The sequence below is a fragment of the Balaenoptera borealis genome (assembly GCF_965194805.1).
Source record: "Balaenoptera borealis genome assembly, chromosome: 2".
Taxonomy (NCBI): Eukaryota; Metazoa; Chordata; class Mammalia; order Artiodactyla; family Balaenopteridae; genus Balaenoptera; species Balaenoptera borealis.
The window spans coordinates 2,933,547-2,956,181 of NC_138867.1; the positions used below are offsets into that span (position 1 = coordinate 2,933,547).

The 22,635-nt window shown below is 48.3% G+C and overlaps 2 long non-coding RNA genes across 2 annotated transcripts; both read left to right on the top strand.

Annotated features, from left to right (window-relative positions):
• The first annotated feature begins 3,440 nt into the window (after positions 1–3,440).
• Positions 3,441–10,316, top strand: LOC309623320. Its single transcript, XR_014241320.1, has 3 exons — positions 3,441–3,518; positions 3,871–9,669; positions 10,275–10,316. It is a non-coding gene; the product is annotated as an uncharacterized lncRNA (long non-coding RNA).
• Positions 10,317–16,157: 5,841 nt separating this feature from the next.
• On the top strand, positions 16,158–22,107 carry LOC309622747. Its single transcript, XR_014241105.1, has 3 exons — positions 16,158–16,673; positions 16,711–21,900; positions 21,986–22,107. It is a non-coding gene; the product is annotated as an uncharacterized lncRNA (long non-coding RNA).
• Positions 22,108–22,635: the final 528 nt, after the last annotated feature.

Here is a 22,635-nt window from a genome sequence, read left to right on the forward strand (position 1 = left end):
GGAATGAATGGTGGATCACAGAGGATTTTTAGGACACTGAAACTGCTCTGTATGACACTATAATGGTGAATTCACGCTATTATACGCCTGTCCAAAGCCATAGAACGTACAACACCAAGAGTGAACCCCAATGCAATCTATGGACTCTGGGTGATAATGATGCATTAATGTGAGTTCATGGATTTTAACAAAGTTCCTCTCGATGGGGGATATTGATCATGGGGGAGGTTGTGTGTATGGAGGGGGTGGCAGATAATGGGAAATCTTTGTACTTCCTCTAAATTTTACTGTGAACTTAAAATTGTTCTAAAATAGGTTTTTTTTTTTTCTTTTAAATGCTGCTACCTCTAGCCTTTGGGATCAAGAAGTTTCTGTGGATCCTGTGACAGGGGGCGGGGTGGGTGTGCATCCCTGATGTAGGGAACAGGTCAGCTGAGATTTCAAGGCTACCATCTCTGATGGTTTTGAGATGAAGGTGGAGACAGTAGAACATCTTATGTTTCCTTAAGGAAAATTGGAAAACCTCAGACCTTCACTAGATCTTTAAAATTTAGAGAAAATCTGAAATTCATTTTTTGTTCCATTAATCTAAGTGCTTTGAGTGCCATCACCCTGGAAGTACATCCCTATTTTTGGTTGAAACCTAAGTGTTCCTTATATGTCTGAGCAGTCATAGAGAGATTGAAGCTAGTGTTTTGGAAATTTGCCCAAATAATTCTCTTAAGATGAATTTGGCTTATTTTCTTTCCAGAAAGTTGAGGCCTCAAGTTTTGCCTTTGAGTTTGCCTTGGCTTCCAAATTCCTTGGCTGTTCATTGTCCCCTGTCAGTTTGGAGGAGCATAATTGTGCTGTGTGGTACGACTGTGATATTTTACACCCTTTTCATTGGGCACACAGTGGCAATCCGACACCGTTCGCATGGGTGGTGCTGCCAGCAGTGTTTTGCTATAATCTATGTGTAAACAATGGCACTCTGGCTGAACCCACCATGCGCTGCACATTTGCGTTTCCTGGCCTCCACTTCCTCTGTCCGGCACAAACGATGATGGACAAGCATTTGTTTTTAGCTTTTCAGAGTTGGGGAAAATTAAATATGCACCTTGATCAATGAGTGTTTCTTCTCAGCAGTGCTGAAGAAAAGGGGGAAATCACTGGGTGTTGAGACGGGACACAGAAGGACGGGCTGGCGCATCCTTGCAGACGCCACCGCCTGTCCGCCTGCCACTTACCGCTGTTCTCATCCCCCGCTCTCAACAGTTTGGCTCAATCTGTACGTTGTGTGTTGAAATAAAATTTTTTCACTGCCATTTTCCAGTGGATTTTGCATAGTAAATTCTAACAAAAGACATCGCAGCCCAGTTTTCACTCGGACGACGCTGCAGTTTCGTATTATGTCCGGAGATTGTCGAGTGTGTATTATTGTTGTCACTGGGACTGGTACTTGTGAAGGACAAAGGCTCCAAGCTTGTCATGACATGCCCAGGCCTCAGCCGCTGGCCTGGAGCCTCTTCCAGCTTCTGAGGGGCTGGATTGAAATCAGTCCAATTGCAGAGCTGTGTGTGGGTCCCGTGTGTCCACCGGCATGAAGTTTCTTGCATGATGTTAAATACCTCTGTGGTTTAGAACAGACTGGTGGTTGCCAAGGAGGAGGGGGTGGGGGGAGGGATGGCGTGGGAGGTTGAGGTTAGCGGATGTAAACTTTTATATATAGAATGGATAAACAACTGTATAGCACAGAGGGCTATATTCAATATCCTGTGACAGACCATAATGGAAGAGAAAATTCAAAAAGTATATATATGTATAACTGAATCACTTTGCTGTATGGCAGAAATTAACACAACGTTGTAAACCAACTATACTTCAATAAAAAATTGATTTAAAAAAGCACTCCTACAAATCAAAATAAAAACAATAAAAGACAAAGAAGCCAGTTTAAAAGTGGGCAAAAAAAAAAAAAAAAAACCTCTGTAGTTGAACTGATGGGCTATCTGGGATGATTATTAACGCTGCACATTTGAAGAAAGAATCTATGGGGCCCCCGTTTCAAGATGCAGGGAAACTTCAGAGTTGGATGAAAATTCACTTCTCAAGGCCCACCGTCCCACAGACACCCGAGCCTCTCCATCTGGCTGGGACCTGGGGAGCTGGTGCACAGATGGGTGGGGAGACCAAGGGCTACAGGGTGGCCCAGCCCCCCACCCTCCATGACGGCAGCGCTCACCGTCACATACGTGGCCCATCGGCCGCAAGAAAGAGATTTATCATTGTGTCTGTGTGGACTCTTGATCACAAACCCCGTGCATTTGCTAAAGGGATCAACGTCACTTTTGAGAAACATGACTGTGTGTGTTCAGGATAAGGAATGAACGCTGACCACACAGCCCCTCACTTTACAGTGCATAAGTGCGTTCAGGGACCCAGCAAAGGGGAATTTCTGTCCCTTTTGAACACACAGGACGAAGCTCTGAGAGGCTGTGGCCTGGCCAGGCTCCCAGCGCAGGAGAGGAAGCTGGGCCCAGAGTCCGAGTCCGTGGAGAGCGACCAGCGCAACGTGGCTGTGACGGATGGGCCCTGAGGCCGTGAACCAGGCAGCGCTTTAGCGTGCTGACGTCACGTGACAACAGACAGCGTGACCTCCGTTAAGGCTGCGGTCCGCCGAGTCTGCTGCCTCCCCCTCTCTTTGCCTGTGGCATTGCACAAACGCAGACTCTCTTGTGTAGGCGCCGCTCTCTCCAAAGCGCAGCTCGCGGCGTGAGAGCCTGGCTGGCAGCCTGTGAGAGCCACAGCCCCGCTTAGGGGTAAACCTGCTCAGCCGCATTCCAGAGCCGGTACGCTTTCTGCACCTGGAATGTCGGTTTCAGGTCTCAGTCACGGGATCTTGTGTATAAAAGTTCTGGATCATTTGATTTTTTTTTTTGAATCAAATCTTATTTCAAAATGACTGTGAAAAGTGCTTACGATATCATTTCAGCGCTCAGATTCCTTGCAGATCCTGGTAGGGGGTGCAAAACCCTGGCTGAGCCTCCAAGCCATTCCCTTGTGGGGTGGGGGGGGGGCCTCCATGCATGGGGTCAGGTCCCTGTGCAGGGGGGGCTCTGTGCATGGGGTCAGGACCCTGTGCAGGGTGAGCCCTCCGTGCATGGGGTCAGATCGCTGTGCAGGGGGGGCTCCATGCATGGGGTCAGATCGCTGTGCAGGGGGGGCTCCATGCATGGGGTCAGGTCCCTGTGCAGGGAGGGCTTCGTGCATGGGGTCAGGCAGGACCCTGTGCAGGGGGGATGGGGAGCTGCCCCAAGAGTGAGACCCAGGACCTCAGTTCACCAGATTCCAGCACTTACCATCCGACCACGTGAGCCTGGCTGAGTTACCCCTCTCTGGACCTCTGCCTCCTCGTCCTGGCAATGAGGTGATGCTCTCCACCCTGGTGACCATCGTGTGAAGAGGATGTGGTGACCAAGTGGTGACACTTAGTTCCTCGGTGACTCAAATTCTGAGGCCCTCCAGTGCGGGTTGGGGTGAGCACTGCCTCTCTCCTCCGAATGTTTGTGTACAGAAAAGGGCACGATCCAAAAGGTGGATGGGTTCTTACCACCCACGGACAACCCATTACCCACCGCGTCCCCTGTGTCCCTTCCAGCCGCCCAGCCATGTGGCCCAGTCCCCGCGCTGCCGTGTGTGAGGCTAGCAGTAGGTGTGCCTCTCACCCTCCGCAGCACAGACCCTTCCTTGTGGTCTGTTGCAGGACTGCACGTCTGTTTGTCTGCCATGCTGTTGCCCGTGGGGGTGGTTCTGTGTGTGGGGACATTGGGGGTTACACTGTGTATTTCTCAGCTCTCTCCCCCCGTCTTCTTGGTGTCCTGTTTTCAGGTAGAGGATAGGAGGGTCCTCACGATCGCCCTCCTCCTCACCTTCTGCACCCCTCCCTGCCCTTCATCCTGTCTGCCCTGCCCGCCCAGGTGATGCGCGGCCAGCTCCGCCTGCAGCTGGAGGGTGAGGCTCCGTCATGGAAGGAATGGCATCCCGCCCAGAGTTTGGAAGGGCAGGTGAGCCAGAGTAGTCACCGCGTGGAGCCCCTCCTGCGCCCTCAGGGTGTGTCCTTCTCCAGCTTCATCTGCCCTGTGTGGGGAGGAGGTGGGAGGGCAGTGCCTGTCCCACCAATCACGGGTGGGACCTTCACAGAAAGGGAAAGATGCACTGCGGTTCTTCAGCTCAGCGACCCCTGCGATGGTCAGTGTGTGTGTCACCTGGGTCAGGCTTATCCAGCCAGACACCGCTCCCAGTGTGGGTGCCAAGATGCTGGTAGCTGTGTCAGCTCCTGCAGTCAGTGGATTCGAGTGAGGGAGGTGCCCCACCCTGAGGTGGTGGGCCTCGTCCGATCAGTGGAAGGCCCTAAGGCCAAAACTGAGGTTCCACAGAGAAGAAGAGAGTCCACCTCAAGACCAAAGCATTGGCTCCTGCCTGAGAGTTTCCAGCCTGCCCTTCCTGCTGGCTTGCCCCATGGATTTCAGACTTGGAACCCCGAGGACTGCAGAAGCCGATTCCTTGAAATAAATCTCTAAAAGATATTTCTGTGTATGTGCATGTGTGGATATAGATATGTGTAGATAACTGGATAGAGAGATAGATAGATAGATAAAAGAGAGATTGATAATGAGATAGACAGGTAGATAATAGTTAAGTAGATGATCTATCTAATGAAAGATAATAGAGAGATAGATAATAAGATAGGTAGATAATAGTTAAGTAATGATCTATCTAATGATAGATAATAGAGAGATAGATAATAAGATAGATAGACAGATAGATAAATAGGTAGTTAATAGATAAACAGGTAGATAATAGATAAGTAGATGATCTATCTACTTACCTACCTACCTGTCTAAAATGAACTCACCTGAACTAAAGATATTAACCCCTCTTAGGCCTGCAGTGCCCCATAAGTATTCATCAACAGTTTCTTTCAACCAGCAAATAAATAATAAAGAACGTTGCAGTGAAATTACCCCATGTGGGAGCCCATATTATTGCTTCAGTGACTTTTTCCCATTTGCAAATCTACATAAGAGCTTAAAATATTTTCTTTGATCTCTTTCTTATGTCTAAGAAGTATATAACTAGGGACCCCAGAATCTCCTGGCAGAAGCCCTGCTGTGGCCCAAATAACCACAAAGAACACGAGTGTATGAACCTGTTGGGAGCATTTGGTGTTATCTGATGTAAGTGGCTTGCACTTTGTTCCTTCGTGTGGATGGAGCAGAGCTTGGGTCAGCCATGTAAGCCCTACGACACTGTTTCCTTCATGGTTACACAGACATGTTGGCTTCATGTCTATGCCTACCTACCTATCTATGTATCTGTATCCTAGTGGTCCTCTTTCCCTGGATGATACACGGCTGACTAGCACCGTCTCCCACCTGCACGGCCAGTGGGGCAGCCGTGCTCTCCCCCCTGCAGGTCCACGAGCATCGTGCACACACCTCGTACGCGTCCCTTGCTCACTCTCCACTGCAGCGGTCACAGCACATGCTGCCTCAACATTTCACTGTCCAGGCAGAGGTCCTGTCTCCCATTCCTCTGGAGGAAAGCGAGGGCGCCATACTTGGCTGACCGGCGCCTTTACTCATAGCCACCCTGGGTCTGTGAACGTATTTGCTGCCAGTAGGACAGCATGTGTCTCTCTGGTTTAATGGCTTTTCCTTGACAGGTTGGTTTTGATGTAAAAGTATGTGGCTGTCCGTGGCTTTTGAGATCCTTGTGTGCCCTGCAAACATGTTTTGGGAGCTTGCTGCTTTGCTAACATAGGATCATAAAATAAGACAAAAACTTTGGGAAATAAGGAGAACTTCAGGAGTGTTCAGACAGTGTTATAACTAAGCAGAAGCTGTTTGTGCAGTGGCCACTGAGAAGCTTGTTTGAACTGTTTTGATACCATTTCCTGATGTAGGGAAATCTGTCTGAAGGATGTATTTTGAAATGCAGAGTAAAATATGGCGAGGGTACTGGGGTAGCATGTGGGTTGCCGTTTTCTGACTGTTGTGTTATCCATCTTTTCATCCGCGCTGTGGATCGTTTCTGAATTTATTGCACACATATGTGTGAGCCCTTGCTTTTCAGTGGAAACAACAAAATTTAAAGATAGGAGATGGGGCGGCCACTTCGGAGGTTCTAGCTCAAGGTCTATGCAGACACCAGGAGGCCTGTCTGAGAGTGAGGCAGTTGGAACAGTGGGATTTCAAGGTAAGAGCTAAAAATGCAGTTAAGAGTTACCAGAAGGGTTTCTCGAGAAAGACTGCATTTGGCTGAGAGCTGTGTAGGCGCTCGGGTTCACTGAGATCACTCCTTGTGATCTGGAGAAACACATACAAGTGTGGAGAAGTGTAACTCCTATGTTTTGACTTGTTAACTTAAAAGGATAAAAGCACATTGTGTGTAAATCAATAATTTGGCGAAAGCTAACAAACACAGTTATTGCTTCTGCTTTCTTTCTAATTTAGTGGTGTCAGTGGTGCCTGTTTTTGTTTCTTGCTCTTGAGTTTGGGGGTACATATCTGTCACTTATCCTCAAAAGGTTCCTTTACTTGGATACCCAGTAGGTGACTCTGACTTAAGGAACGCCACAGTTGGTTGGAGCCCAGTTTGGGGCTCCCAGAAGCTGGAGCAGACAAATTCCAAGGGGAGATTTGCCCATTCCCAGGGTGCTGGAACTCAGGACTGACTCACTTCTCCTGGCCTGGGAGGGACCACCCTTCCAGCGCTGCTGAGAAATAAGGCTGTTAGGATAAAGGGAGTGTGACCAAAATTCAGCCAGAATTTTTCTTTTATGTTTCAGTAATCTCACATGTTTCACAGACTCGTGTTGAGCAAAGGTGGGCACTCAGGGCCAGGGCAGATAAGAATAAGAGCACACTTCCTTGTAGGAGTATCCAGGGTGCTGCAGGGTGTGGGTGAAGGTACCTCGCTACGTTGGGAAAAGTCTAGGAGGCGTAATCTGAGGCCACAGCCAGAGGACAAGGAGGTAGATGGGGGACATGCCGGGCCAAGAGAAGGTCATGTGTTAATTTAGAGGGTGACTCACCAAAGAAAAACCTGAGTAACATTATTATTTATATCCAGAAAAAGTCCAGGTAAAAGATGCTGCAGAGCTGATGCAGGGTTCTTGTGAAGAACTGGAAAATAGGTGCCGAGAAGGTATGTTCCCTGGAGGACAATGGCCATGACGGGGTGCCGTGTGGATTGGGTTTTGAGAGATGGGGAAGAGCAGGTGAATGTCCCTGGCCTTCTTGATTGAGTGGCCATGTGGCTGGTGCTCAGGGGACAAGATGCAATTGGGAGGTGCTTTGGGAGCTGTAGATTTGGGAGTCACTGGTGCTCAGAGCTTATAGAGAGCTAGAGAGCCCAAGAATGTTCTGAGGGGTGTCAGGGCGGGAGGTATGCCGTGGAGAAGAGGGGTCGCACCACACACCTTAAAAGACCTTAAAAGGTGGGTTTCTTCTTGAGAATGGGGAGTCCTAACAAGCCACTTTAAGTTTAGAAGAGACGGTGTTTCATCCTTCGATAAAGGTCCGACACTTCTCAGGATCTGCAGACTGCCAGCAGGGCACTGTCCCCAGGAGGGGCCTGCTCGTGGTGTGAGAGGCCCTGTCGAAGGGGCTAGTGCAAATGTGCTAGGGTGAACCTGGCACTTCCAGCATTTATTTCGGAAAAGGAAAGATGATGTCTGCCCTGAGATTCACCCCTGGAACATTGCAGAGATGCTGATGCTGATGAGATGAGACTGTGAGCTGTACACTCAGCGACAGCCCCACCGTGGGCCACGGGGAGATTAGCAAGAGTCAGCATGTGGCATCACTGCAGACCCAGCACGCAGGATGGAGAGGGGACAGCTGGTCCCAGGAGAGAGGGCTGCATAAGCCCTGGGCCAGCCTCACCGCCTGCTGTGTCCAGGACAGCTGTGGATCTCGGTTCTAAGACTGCACGTCTTCACAGGAGAGATCCTTCCTCAGGGAGGAGCAGTCTTTGTCTAATTTAATGTTGGCACTGGGTTGTTCTTGTGTATTTCTGTGCATTGTTGAACACACATTAAGTTGTTATTAATTGTATAAGTCTAAATGTTTTCTGTCCTCCTCAAATAAGTTTTCTGTTGATTTTAATGAAATGTCAGGGCTGATGGGCTGAATGTTTGTCCCACCATTCACAAGTTGGAGCCCTAACCCCCAATGTGACGGTATTTGGAGGGGAGAACTTTGGAAAGTAATTAGGTTTAGGTGAGGTTATGAGGATGGGGCCCCCATGATGGGATTTGTGTCCTTACAGGAGGAGCTCTGTCTCTCTACCACCTGAGGACACAGCAAGAAGGTGGCTGTCAGCAAACCAGGAAGAAGGTCCTGAGGAACTTCATCAGGAACCAAGGTCCTCATCAGGAACCAAATCTGTTGACATCTTGATCTTGGACTTCCCAGCCTGTAGAACAGTGAGAAATAAATGCTTGTTGTTTCAGCCACTGAGTCTATGATATTTTGTATGGCAGCCTGAGCTAAGACACCACATTTAAATAAAGCTGCTGCTGGAACACAGGAATCAGGTAGCATTTGCAATCAAGATTCTGGGGATCAGAGTGGTCCTGGAGTGTGTGAGTGTGTTTGCTTGCACAGACACGTGTACACAGCTGTGTGTGTCTACAACCCCATTAATCTACCCTTGCCCAACCAAAGAAAGCATACTCTACATTTGACAGTTTTTGCTATTTTATCTCCCTGACTTATGAATTTGATAAAAGTTATGTTTCCACATAGTTAGGCTAAACTTTTGAACAACCTAAAAGTCCATCAAGGTGCTCACTGCTTCTTAGACAACGCTGTCCAGGAGAAGCACCTGAACAGTTCATGCTGAAGAGCTTTTAGATGCCACCAGTAGTCCCACCCAACCCCTTACCTAGACCCGCCCACCTAGGTTCTACCTAATACCAGTGGTTCTACCTAGACATCCTACTACTCAGTCTTTATCTGCAAACTGAGCAAGGCTGAGAGGGATTGGGCAATGCAGTTTCTCTTAGCAGCTGGTCTCAAACCTAGATAGATTCTGCCCTGTTAGAAACTTGGATAAGAAATCAAAGCTATCCTGTTACACTGTAAAAAAAAAAAATTGTCTGAAATAATACAGTGAAGAAGAATATGGAAGACAGGTGGATTTGAAAATACAGTCATACCTGTACCAGTCGACGTTTGCAAGCTATTAATCCACAAGCAATGTAAAGGAGATGTGGATTAAATACAAGATGTGATGTTTTATTAAAAGGTTACACAATTTAAGGAAAGTTCAAAGGGCACTTGATGGTCAGCTGTACACTTGCCCCCTACTAGTCATCCAGTCAGCGACATTTGAGCCTAAATAATAATATTAATTGGGGAGGTATACTCAACACGAATTCCCACGTTCAAAAAGATTCTAATTCATCAGGTAAGCAGGGTAGGATAAACCATAACATGTTCATGACGAAACAGTCATGAAAATACTAAGGATAAAGGGTTAGTTAAAGGCTGTTTTGGTTGATTGGCAATAAGTGGGCTAGGGCTCCAAAGACATGGAATGGTGAAGAGGACAACAGGGCATTTAAGGAAAGTGTGTGTGCGTCTGTGTGTGTGTGCGCGTGCGCATCTGTGTGTGTGTGTGTGCACGTGTGCGCATCTGTGTGTGTGTGTGTGTGCGTGCGTGTCTGTGTGTGTGTGTGCGCGCTCGTGTGCGCGTCTGTGTGTGTGCGCGCGCTCGTGTGCACGTCTGTGTGTGTGCATTGTGTGTGTGCATGTGTGCGCGCGTGTGCGTGTCTGTGTGTGTGTGTGCGCGCTCGTGTGCGCGTCTGTGTGTGTGTGCGCTCATGTGCGCGTCTGTGTGTGTGTGCACTCGTGTGCGCGTCTGTGTGTGTGTGCGCTCGTGTGCGCATCTGTGTGTGCGCGCTCGTGTGCGCGTCTGTGTGTGTGTGCGCTCGTGTGCGCGTCTGTGTGTGTGTGCGCTCGTGTGTGCGTCTGTGTGTGTGTGTGCGTGTGTGCGCTCGTGTGCGTGTCTGTATGTGTGTCTGTGTGTGTGTGCTCGTGTGCGCATCTGTGTGTGTGTGTGCGCTCGTGTGTGCGTCTGTGTGTGTGCGTGTGTGCGTGCGCTCGTGTGCGCGTCTGTGTGTGTGTGTGTGCGTGTGTGCGCTCCTGTGCGCATCTGTGTGTGTGTGCGCTCGTGTGTGCGTCTGTGTGTGTGCGTGTGTGTGTGTGTGCGCGTGCGCACAGGCACAGAGTGATGGTGATTGCGGTATGGCTGTGCAGCAGGCTGCTCCTCAAGACCACAGCCCAGGGGAGGGCAGGGGAGGACATCACAGGAAGGGGGAGAGGGACCTGGAACCTCCAGGGGAGGGGGAGATGCTGGATCTGGCCGGAGCCCACTGTGGCCCATGCGGGGGCTTGAATGACAGAGACCCTCAGCGGACCCTCCCCTCCCCCTAGAGAGCCTTCCTGGGAGGAGGGCAGGTCGCGACGCAGTCTGTGGTTCCTCAGCCCTTTCCGCGAAGATGACACAGTGGATGATGTAGAGAGAGTCTGGGGTGTAGTCGCCAAAACGTGGACAAGGGTGCTCCCTGGGGCCAGAGGCCTGGGGTCAGCTTTCTTTCTGTTTTCTTTTCTTTTCCTTCTTCCTCCCCCTCTCACTCTTTTTTTTCTTTCTCATTTGTGTTATCGAAATTTCCTACCACAGATCCGTAGTGCTTTTCTGATAAACATAATATCATGTAATTTCTTGAAATTTTGAAAAGGGTATTTATACTCTGATGAGCTCTTCATAATTAAAGAATAAATATCAGGACTTGAACAGATATGGAAAGAATTTTATTCTTGAGCGGCTGAGCTCACCAGAAAGGATGACCAGCTGGTAAGGTGACAGGACTTTGGAAGTTCTTAGGATGAATTTCAGGGCCACTAGCGGTCTCTGCTCTTGGCCCCAGGCACAGACACTGCCCTGTCCATCATGTGACTGCTATGGACAGCAGTGGTTCATCACTTCTACAGGGTAACAAGCTCAGAGTGACCAAGAGCCAGCCCAAGTCACAGAGCAGATTGGGGCAAAGAATCAGAAACAGCATTTTTTGTGCCTGAGCAAAATCTGATTTAGGATTATAAAAGAAAAAAAAAAAAAAAAGACAGGAAGAAAATGAATTATGCTACTTCCTAAGGTTAGTTTAGTTTTCTTTTGATGACCTATTGCTTGAGTATCTGTTTCATGTAGCATCCTAATAGCTGACAGATATATCTTAGCATCTTATAAAATACTAAGGCCTCAAGAAACTCCCAACCACATCTGTAGGAATATTGCATCTGAAAATAGCTCAGATGTGTCCGGTAGTATTAATTAAAGATGGAACCACTTGGAAGAAGTCACTCACTGAAGCAAAAATATGTGTTCCCACACGGGGTAATTTCCCCATAACTCTCTTTATTATTTATTTGCTGATAGGGAGAGACTGTTGATGAATACTTATGGGGCACTTCAGGCCTGAGTAGGGTTAATCTCTTTAGTTCAGGTGAGTTCATTTTAGCCTTGATTCACTTCATTGGCTATCTGTAATGATTATTAACAAGCTTAAAGACCTCTGGGAGATTGTGGATAAAAATGCAGTGCCAGGGAAGTAGGCTATCATTATGCTAATAGGGTTAGAATAATAATTACCAGGCACGCACAGTTTCCATAGGAATCCTGGGGACGGGATGGGTCACCAGGTTAGACAATCTCTCACCAGCTGTACATCCCGGTGGATACACACACACACACATGTGTGCACACACACACACATGCACATTTCTTCTTTAGAGGGATATTAAATATATATTTACATGTGTTGCTTTGCCATTGCACTTAAGTGAATTCAGAGTGAGGTGAAAGAGGATGTAAAGAAATAACATTTCTGCTTTTCATGCATCAGTGACACATTTTAATAGCCTTAAGTGTGGATTCTGTTAAAATATTTTAAAACATTTTCTTTGGTTCTATCACATGGATTCCATTTGCTTATTTCTCAGGAGTATTTTAATGGCCTCCGTTATAACAACAGGAACGGAATGTACCTGCTGCCTTTGTTTTCCTCCTGGGTGATCCTCATTCAGGTTTATTTTTCTCCGTCCTGCCTCTTCCACAGGTACAGACACCACTGTACCTTCCTCGCTGGCACACTCTTAATTCAGGGCACATCTCTGTCTACTGTCGTTTTCCTGTTTGCTGTCTCTCTCTGCACTTATCTCTGGGTTCCCAAGTGCAGAAATTATGTCTTGTTCATCATGGTGTCTTCTTTACCCGGCACGATGCCTGCACACAGATAGTTAATATAAAGACATATTTTTAAATGCTTGAATAAGTGGTCATGGACATTCAGTGAGTTAATGTGTAAGTTTCCCACCCAAAATCCTTGTGAAGTCCCGGAATTGAGATCCCTCCTCTGGGGACACTGGTTCCCTGTGCCGCTCTCCTCTCCATCCCCAAGACGACCTTGGAGGCAGAAGGTGGAATTCTTGCAAACATTGTTTCAGCTCACCTGGCATCTGCCCTCAGTGTGGAGAGGTGTCCCCCGTCACACTGGGTGGCAGAGGTGGGCAAAGTGAGGCTCTGTGAGCATGCGGGGAGATGTGACAGGTGCTGGGGAAGGAGGGCAGTGCACAGTCTTCTTTTCCATGGCCCCAGGGTCCGGGGCGGGGGGTGGGGCGGGGGCTGATGCTGGCTCCCGCTTTAGGAAGTGGGAGGTGGGCACCTCCAGCCCAATAGGCTCGCTGAGTGGAAGAGCAGGTTGCTCAGCCGGAGATGGTGATGGAGAGGACAGTCCCCGCCTGGAAGGGGGTCCCTGAGCAGCCAGTGTTGGGGAGGGGGCGCGGCACAGGGAACCAGTGTCCCCGGAGGAGGGATCCCAGTGCTGGGACTTCAGCAAGCGGTTTCATCGCTGCCTCCAAAAACGTCCAGCGAATGCAACCGATGCAGAGTACCGGCGGCTATGTATTCAATCGTGATAGAGCACTTCCGCACACAACTCGCCGCCTTCATCAGTGAGTCACGTAAACCTGTTCACGCCAACCTTTTGAGCCTCACTGTTGCAAATATTTAAACGTGAGATCTTGACTCACCGCTGCGGCTTACAAACGGGGTTCGTTCCAAATTCGCAGCTCTGCGATTTTCTTTTAAACAATCTTAAGTATCGAGAAGTGGAATTAGCTCCTTGCCTAATTTTGATGTAGACACTCTAAATGAGCACACTCAGTGAATTATTCTGATTTCTCTTCTGATTCCAAACTGGGGAAAGTACTGATTTCGGACCCGGGGGTCCCGGGACGCTGTTGGATGGGAACAAGGTGACTGCCCAGCTGGGTTAGGTGGGAAGGCCCTGGAAAGCACTGTCCTGAGTGTCTGCCCAGACATGCGCGTCTGCACCAGTTGGCTGGGCTGTTTTTAGAATGTCCTAAAGTGCAGCATTTTCAATAAATCCAAAGCGTGGGCACCGATCCCATGGGAACACTTGGCAGTATCGGGAAATGTGCACATCAGCATTGTGCATCGTGCCAGAAAAATGCACACAACTGGCAAATTGCTGGTACTTTTTCAGTGAGACAGGGAAGTGTAAACATGGATTTGTCATTACAGCGGGATCATCAAATTGCATTGTTTTGGACCCATAATTTGCCCCCCAAAAGTGAATTTTAAACGTTCTGCTTGTTTTTGTTGGACTAAATTCTTGATGAGAGATGTCCCAATACATGCTTAGAAGTTTGACCTAAAAGCTTTCATTGAAAAAGTAATATATTTGATTGAAAGGTCATGAAGTTTCTTTTTGAGTAAGTTTATATGTTACCAATTAGGGCAAGTATAAACATGTACTGTTTCAATTATGTCTCCAGTATAGAAATGCACCTGTACACAGTTTCTTCTTTATCTCTAGACATAAAATTCCCAGTGGGGGTGGAAATTTTTAAAATATATCATTTTAAATGTATTTTTCTCCTCATCAAGTACATCTCAGAAACTCCATTTAGACTCAGCCTGCAGATGGACAGAAGAAAGGTCCACGTACGGGGCCCGGAGCAGCAAAGCTGAAAAATGTGGGAAAAGATTTTCAAAGTCTTTTTCTCCCCTTTCTCCATATCTGAGTAATAAACAGATCAATCGGTGAATATTTTCCATAAATTTGTTCCTTATGTGTTTTAGTCTTCCCTGGTATAAACGAGTCCTTCTGACTGAGTGACACGAGTCTTAAATTGCACTCCTGCCTGCCTCTGACATCTCCGAAGTTACCCTCCTTCCTTTAAAAGCTTTCCCCCCCAAATCACAGCTATGATAAATTTCTCCTCTAATATAGAGTTGCAGGGAAAAGCTGAACAAGATGAAGATGATTTTAAGTGTATATTCCTAGTGTTCGAATGGCTCTCCGTCTCCCCATCTGGCAACCATCTTTCAGGAAGATCAAAAGCTTTTAAACCGCGGCTCTTCCTCCTTGCGGTTCCTTCCTGTGAGATGGGCTAGCGGGAGCCGCGTGGCTCCAGTAACAGGAGTGCTGGGCGAGGGGCTGCCACATCCTCTGTCTGTCCATCCGTCCCTCATCCGCCCGCCTGGGGGAGACCAGGAATAGGGTCCTGCCCTCCACAGCGCACAGCTTCTTCCATCATGTTTTCTGAGCCGGGTGAAATCACGAGACAGGAGTGCACCTCATTCTCCTAAGACTTCCCTCTGGTGTTTCTGTCCCACGGTGGGTGAAGGGAGCAGAGAAACAGACCATGGGGACCACAGTTCTATTTCCGAGAGACCCTGGTGGCTGCTTCATCCCTGGGGCCGCGGCTCTGACCACCTCCCTGCGGGCTGGCCTCTGTCACCCTCCCCTCCCTCAGGTCTGAAGTGGAATAATCACATGTCCAGGAGCCATGCTAACCTATCTGAGGTTGGTTTCACACTAAATATTTTCATAATGTTATGAGCAAAAAAAAAGTATTAATAGCATTAGCTGTCTTGAACAATTTCCACTTATAGAAAGCGCTTTCACATGTCTTATGTGATTTCCTTTTAAGAAATACGCCTGTACGATGTCTAAAGCATCAGACGCACACGCCCCTGCGGGCCGGTTTTGAGAGCACGATGGGCTGGTGTAAAGTGTGTTTAAAGAATCCACCTCTTCCCACACCCCTGCGGTGGGACTGGGAAAAAATCAGGGTGAGGCACTGGGAGGCTGAGCTCCGTGAGGCAAGGTCTCCTCTGGGGGCCCTGGAGCTCCCGAGGTTTGGAGGCAAAGGCATCCATCCTCAGAGTCTTAGCACCCCGCCTCCACCCCCATCCCCCAGGAAGCAGGACGGAGTGTGCCCACATCAGAGTGACCAGCACCAGGGACAACTGTGACAAAAGCAGAGAGAAGACGGATGAAAAGCTCTGCGTGTGACTTCTGAGAAATGGACTACTGTATGTCTATGATACGTACACGTGTGAGGAGGGTCTGCTTATAAATGTCCCCTTTGCGTGTCGCTAGTTTGCATATTTGTTTTGTTTCCTCCGTTCGCAAATCATTCCAGAGTGAATATTGTGAGATTATTGATTAATAATCATTTTTTATTGATGAGTAGGTACCCGCTGTTCATATCACAAACACAGAGAGCTTCTTTGTCAATTAATTCAATTTAAAAATTAACTATAAAATTAAATTATATTCTGTGTCTGGCCTCGTTTAAGAGCGAGGGCTCTTCATCTGTTGTAGGAAATACTTGGATAGCTGGGGGAAACAGTCGATCTTAATGATCAGTTATGGGCAGACCCTCAGCACGTGTTCTCGGGAATTACCCTGATCTGTCCACGACTGCATTCGTAATACCTGTCCGAGAGGCTCCAACCACCAGAAAACTTCATGAACTGCAGCTGGGAAACTTGTGGGTCCTCAATGCTGGATGAAAGTCCCAAAATTATAAAATCACGTTCAGTTATTCCAGGGCTTTTCTCACCAGATGGTGTTCATGTGTCAGATGCAGAAAACTTGCTTTGTTCTGGCCGTGTGGCTGCAGGAAGAGATTGCATGGGGCAGGGTGTTGGGCTCAAGTCCAGGGGAAGGATGGGGACGCAGGCACTGGGCCCGTCCAGAGCTGGTGCAGGACCTGCGTGTCCACAGGCCGTCACGTTGCCAGCAGACAGGCGTGGGCTTCTGTGTGGGCCCCGGAGTGACTGCCACGAGCCCAGAGTCCTTGCACTCCAAGCAGAGGCCAGGGCTGGAGTGCTGGCGGCTCGCCTTGGAGGGCACCCACAGTTGCCCCGGGACTCAACCTTTGCTGGGTGGGATGTACATTCTTTCCCAAACCCCTGCAGGAACCTCCTGGCTTCCCCCTCCCCCCTCAAATGTCTTCCTGGAATGCAGTTACCAGGAACCCCCAAGAGCCCCTTCCTGAGTAGCCAACACAGCGACCCTGGCAGGCAGCCTCCTTGGTTCATGATGCTAAGTTGTTCGAAAAGCCAACCCTTTGTTCCAAGGCTACCACCTCCAAGCCCTGAGCCTGTAGTGGCACCATCCATAGTGCCGCTGGGATTCAGGAAACGGGTCAGGACAGGGGCAGCCCGAGGCATCCCAGGGGAGACTCAGGGCAGATTCCCAGATTCACAAACAATGTTCCCAGGCAGCTACGTCGGGGCCTCTGGTCCATGAGGCCCAGGTGCTAGCTTGCTAGCCATGAGGGCTGGCATGGCCCTCAGACCCCGCAGCCTCACCCATCAGTGGGAATAGCAGTGGCCGATGCATCCCAAGGCCGATGGTCGATGCAGACAGAGCCCTACGTGCACAGGACACCCCCAACCCGGAGGCCCCGCACAGGGGTTCTCCGAAGGGGTCCCTGTCACCCACCTCGGAGTGAGGACACCACCCCCGCCATCTCTAGGGTCACCTCTGGTCAGAATACTAGACTTTTATCAAGCAGCCAGAGGGTAACAATAACATAAATAATGATGACAATAAAATAAAAGTTTTCCTTTATAAAAAGAGAGAAGGGAAATTGTGAGAATAGGGAAAACCTCACCTTCCAACCTGATGTTGTTAAAGCTGAGCAAAATGGATAGAACTTGATGAAGAACCTTGGGCATATAAAAATGGAAACAAACTGAAAAGTTTTCAAAACCACATTTCTGACAGTTTCTAGAAGACATATGATGCTCATGGGATTGAAAAAGAAAGCAATAAGACAATGCGTTTAGAGTTATTTAAAGCCTTCATTTCAGATACATTGTAAAGGTGGTGATTGGGGGGCGAGTGTTTCCACAGTAACCATTGGCAGTGCCACTGCTGTCCTAGCAGCACCTAACAGTCGTGTCTATACAACGCACCCTGGGAGAAAGCCAGCTCACCTGCCGAGGCACAGGTGCCGGCCCTCCACCCAGGGAAACAACTCAGCTGGACCAGTGTCTCCCGAGATGCTGCCCGCCAAGCTCGCCAAGGCTCTCCGGAGAGCCCGGGAGACGGAGACAAAGGGTAGTGAGACCCACTCAGGACCCCTGTCTTCACACTAGCGGTCACTCCAGGAGCGGGTCCCCGACTTTCCTCATCACACATCCCTCAAATCACTTTCTCACAACTGAAGGTTCCCTCACACATCTTTATGGTGACATTTGACATTTTCCATCCTATTTAAGTAGTTACAAAATATGTGATTTTTGTATCAACATCTCAAAATTAAATTGTCACATCACTCTTTTGACTGACTGGATAGCCATTAGCATTTATTTAAAAACCCAGGAACATCTTGAAATTGAAATGAGATACTGAATTGATGTCCATCCTCATCTCTTTAATAATACATAATCTCTTTTTTAACATTTGGAAAACTTCATCTTCTTTTTGTTCAACCTCTATTTCCATTATATTCAAAATCCTAATTGTATCTAGTATTATATTATTATATCTAAACCCCAGTTTTACGTACCATTGCTCTCAAGTCTTGTATTGATGACTCAATCATTCTTCTTTGCAACAAAAAATATATATAACTGAAATCTTCTTACAGAAGTTTTGTGTAAGCTTTTATTTTGGATTGAGTTATTATTAGAAATATTATTTGTAAAAACTGGAGCAAAACAATAAGAATATATTATACATTTAAAAGTTATTAAACATAAAAAAATACAATGTTGTTGGAAAGGGATCTGTAAATAAAATGCATAATTGATGATATTGATTACTGCTAGAATCAAATATGGTTCAAATTTATTCATGCCCTTTTGTTGTTGAAAGTACAGTGAAAGTAAACAGATGAGAATAGAAGAAACTTAGGTGTAAAAATAGCACTCGTTTCTCTAAAACTCTGAGTTATAGACCAAACATCACATAACGATCTATCATCAAACATGGTTCTAAGTGACCACCTGACAACATGTTGATTCCTTCTTCCTTTGCAGTGATGATTACAGAGAGGTGGGCGCCGCCAGGCTTGCAGAGGCCTTGTACCATTTACCTTCTCAACCTCCATCTCTTGTTTGGAGACCTGGAATCCTTATGGGGTGGGGTTGGTGCCAAGGTACCACAGTTAGGTTCCCGAACGGTAGGACAGCATCTTCCTTTTGAGAAGTGAGGAAAGAGTGATGGGAAAGAGAGGGAAAGGCCGGCAGTGGGCAGGCCTCAGCCAGAGCAGATTTAAGAAAGAAGCACAGGGAGGCTGAGAAGCTGGAAATTGACGTCTTTCTACCCACCTGAGCTGGGTTCCCCCGGAAGCCCTCTTCCCTGGGGTGGGCATAGTCTGGGTTGGAGACTGGCTCTTGATTACCTGCAATAACGTCAAGGCTATTAGCTTTTCCATATTAATTTTGGAGAGGCACAAAGGTAAGTTTCAAGGAGGTTTGACCGTGTTAGCATGTTGGGATAGAAGCTCTCAACACCCCACCAGCTTCTGGGCAGCTCTGGGGAACGTCAGTGACCTCACACAAGGGGGGGCCATCCCACCAACCGGCAACATCCCTGTGTAACTGCAATGATGTTTTGGGTGAAGCCTCCGTGTTTGTGACCATGAAGGAAACAGCATCAAAGGGCGGACATGGTTGACCCAGGCTCTGCTCCATCCACACAAAGGAACAAAGTATAAGCCATTTACATCAAATAACACCAAATGTTTCCAACAGGTTCATACACACATGCTTTGTGGTAATTTGGACCACAGCAGGGCGTCTGCCCAGAGATTCTGGAAACCCTGGTTATATCCTTCTTAGACATAATAAAGAGATAGAAGAAAATATTTTAAGCTCTTGTGTAACTTTCTAACAGGGAAAGTAGACTCAATGAAGTTTTTTGCCACCTATTTTGTTTATATGGTAGCTTCTGCACTTTCCATTGTGGGCTTACATTTCCATAGGTTGCTATTAGTAGCAAATGACATGGAATCCAGAATATTCTCCAGAAGGGAAAGAAACCATGGAAACTTGAAAACATTTTAGTGAGCTGAAATGTCACATATTTCAATCCAAGAAGGTGTCTGCATTCCAGGAGCCGGGTGGTCACACGCTCACAGCCATGCCCGAAGCGGGCAGAGGGAAAAGGGGTCACACACCATGCATTTCAGCTACAGTGGCTCAGCATTTTGGAAGACTTGTTTGTATCTGATCTTGTAAATGTTTTGGGGGGGAATAATTTTAGAATTTACAGAGAAGTTGCCAAGATCGTTCAGAGAGTTCCTATATACCCTTCACCCAGCTTCCCCTAAAGTCAGCATCTTAATCAGCTGGGACAACACTGTCAGCTAAACACAGACTTTATTGGATTTTGCCAACTTTTCCACCAATGTCGTTTTCTGATCCAGGATCCAGTCCAGGTGGCCCTGTTGCATTTAGTCAGAAGTCTCCATGGGCTCCTCCAATGTGGGACAGTTTCTCAGACTTTGTTTTTCATGACTTTGACAGTTTGAAGAGTACTGGGCAGGTATTTTGCAGAATGTCCCTCAATTTGAGTTATTTGAGGTTGTGTCATGATTGGTTTGGGGTTGTAGGTTCTGGGGACGAAGTGCCTGTCCATCACATATCAGAGGTCTGTGGCATCCACGTGACACCAAAGGTGATGCCAACCTGGGCCGCCGGGCTCAAGGGGTGGTGCAGGTATCTCCTCCATACTGGTGCTGGGCTTCCCCTTCCAGACTCCACTGTCTGGAAATGAGTCACAAAGTCCAGTGCAATCTCCAGGGTGAGCCCTGGGGAGGGAAGTGTTAGATCCACTACCTGGAGGGGGGACAGTTACATACATTATTTGGAATTCCTCTGTAAAGACGTGTCCCTCCTTTTTCTTTAATTAGAAAATGTATTCTTTGTATTGCTAGATCAATAAAATAAACTAAACCTATTCTACACATGCTCTTAGAAAAGTTAGAAAAACCTAATTCGCTAGCGGAAAGGAGCGGCACCTTTACACACGGGTGGGCTCCCATCCACGTATTCCCTCCTCTGTGTTCCCCGCTGAGAGCACAGACACGCTGAGCTTCCAGATGCCACGTTTCAGACGAAAGGCATTGCTCAGAGTGAATGTGACTGATGGTGGTATTTCCAGTGGAGAGTTTGTTTTAAGCATGGGAAAGCCCTTTTGGTCCTGAAAGGCTTGTCTTCGTTTGCGATCTCTGCCCTGAAATGCAGCAACCTGCACTTGCTTCCGGTTCACCTTGACCAGAGTGAGTCCTGCTGCCAGAACGTCGACTCAAAAAGAAAGTCATGTCATCGGGATTTTATTTCACAGCTCGAGGGTTTTGCTGAATGTTATGTTTGTTTGGAGGTCAGCACGGCTGCATAGCCTCGTGGCCGAGTGGTGTATTCTGGAGTGTTCTTTGGGAGGCGTAAATGAAGCGTAAGTGTTAGAAGCGTGGATCCTGGTACGGGTGATGTTTTAAACAATTACAGATGGTGCAGGGCTGGCTGTAATTGACAGCAGCACCAGCCCCAGAAAGGGCCTTGACAGGCTCCATCCTACGATGATTAATTGCTGCGCGCTGTCTCCGGGCACTCCAGTTTCCTCCCTTGCAGCTTGCAGCTCCTGCGAAATCTGCAGCTCGTATTACACCACACGGCACAGGAAATGTCTTTTCATTGCCCCATCCAAGGACCACTCACGGCTGGGGAAGTTGCTAGGCAAGACCCTCTGATGGCTTGGATTTGGAGAAGATTTGGCACGGGGAGCCCTGAAGGGACAAACAATAGGGACAGCCCCTCTTTTATTGCCTTCCCCTAAGTCGACAATGACTTACAAATTGAATCAGGCCGATGGCCTTCAAACTGGCTAGCTCTACCTCTCAGGAGAAGTGGTGCCTGAAACAGCGATGTCTTCGAGGATGAAAGCACGGACATCCTGCCTCTGCCTACCTGCTTTCATTTCACCGATGGATAGCACGGCAATGTGTGTAAGGCCATGGAGACACTGCTTTTCTCACACCCATCGTTTTCTCCCCCAAGTCCATGAGGAACTCAGCACCTCCCCCAGCCTGTTTCATGTGGGACATCCGTCCAGGGGCTCCAGCGGCTTCTCCAGGAGTCTGGTTCGTGGTCAGCTGCAGTGGTGAGCAGTGGCCGGCAGGTTTCTCTGTTTGTGAAAGTGAGTGTGGTGACTTCAGACTTTGGCCTTTGGGTACGACTTTGTGAACATTTTAATAAGTACAGCTTCTAAGGCAAGTTGCCTTATTATTATTTTTTACAGCTTTACAAACAGTGAAGTATCCAGATCCCCAATACCTGAACTCTGTGAAAGTGATGTTCCCATGAGGACTGCTGGTGTCATCAGAGACCAGACAAGGCCAGATACCACAAGGGAGATGGTGAGGACCAAGGGGGAGATGCTGAGGACCATTGGGGAGATGGTCAGGACCACAGGGTTAGATGGTGAGGACCACAGGGCAAGATGGTGAGGACCACAGGGTTAGATGGTCAGGACTACCAGGAAGATGGTCAGGACCATGGGAGAGATGGTGAGGAACATGGGGGAGATAGTGAGGACCATCAGGGGAGATGGTGAGGACCACAGGGCAAGATGGTGAGGACCACGGAGGAAATGCTCAGGACCATGAGGGAGATGGTGAGGACCATGGGAGAGATGGTGAGGACCATGGCGGTGATAGTGAGGACCATCAGGGGAGATGGTGAGGACCACAGGGCAAGATGGTGAGGACCACGGGGGAGATGTTCAGGACCATGAGGGAGATGGTGAGGACCATGGGGAGATGGTGAGGACCATGGGGAGATGGTCAGGACCATGGGGGAGATGGTGAGGACCACCAGGGAGATGGTCAGAACCATGGGGGAAATGGTCAGGACCACGGGAGAGATGATCACAACCACGGGGGAGATGTTCAGGACCATGAGGGAGATGGTGAGGACCATGGGGAGATGGTGAGGACCACCTGGGAGCCAGCCAAGACAGCAGCTGGGGGAGTGCACAGAAGGGCAGTAAATGCAGCCTTATACGTGCATGGTTCACTTAAAGAGCGTCAGAAACAGGAACATCCAAAAAACTGACTTAGCTGTTGATGTTAAAAGCAGATGACCACTTGGAGGAGCAGCGTTGCCTCCAGGGCCATCGGAAGCAAAGTAGGAAGGAGACCGAGCTTGTCTCAGCCCCACTCAGGATCCAGGCACTGACCTTGGGCTCATCCT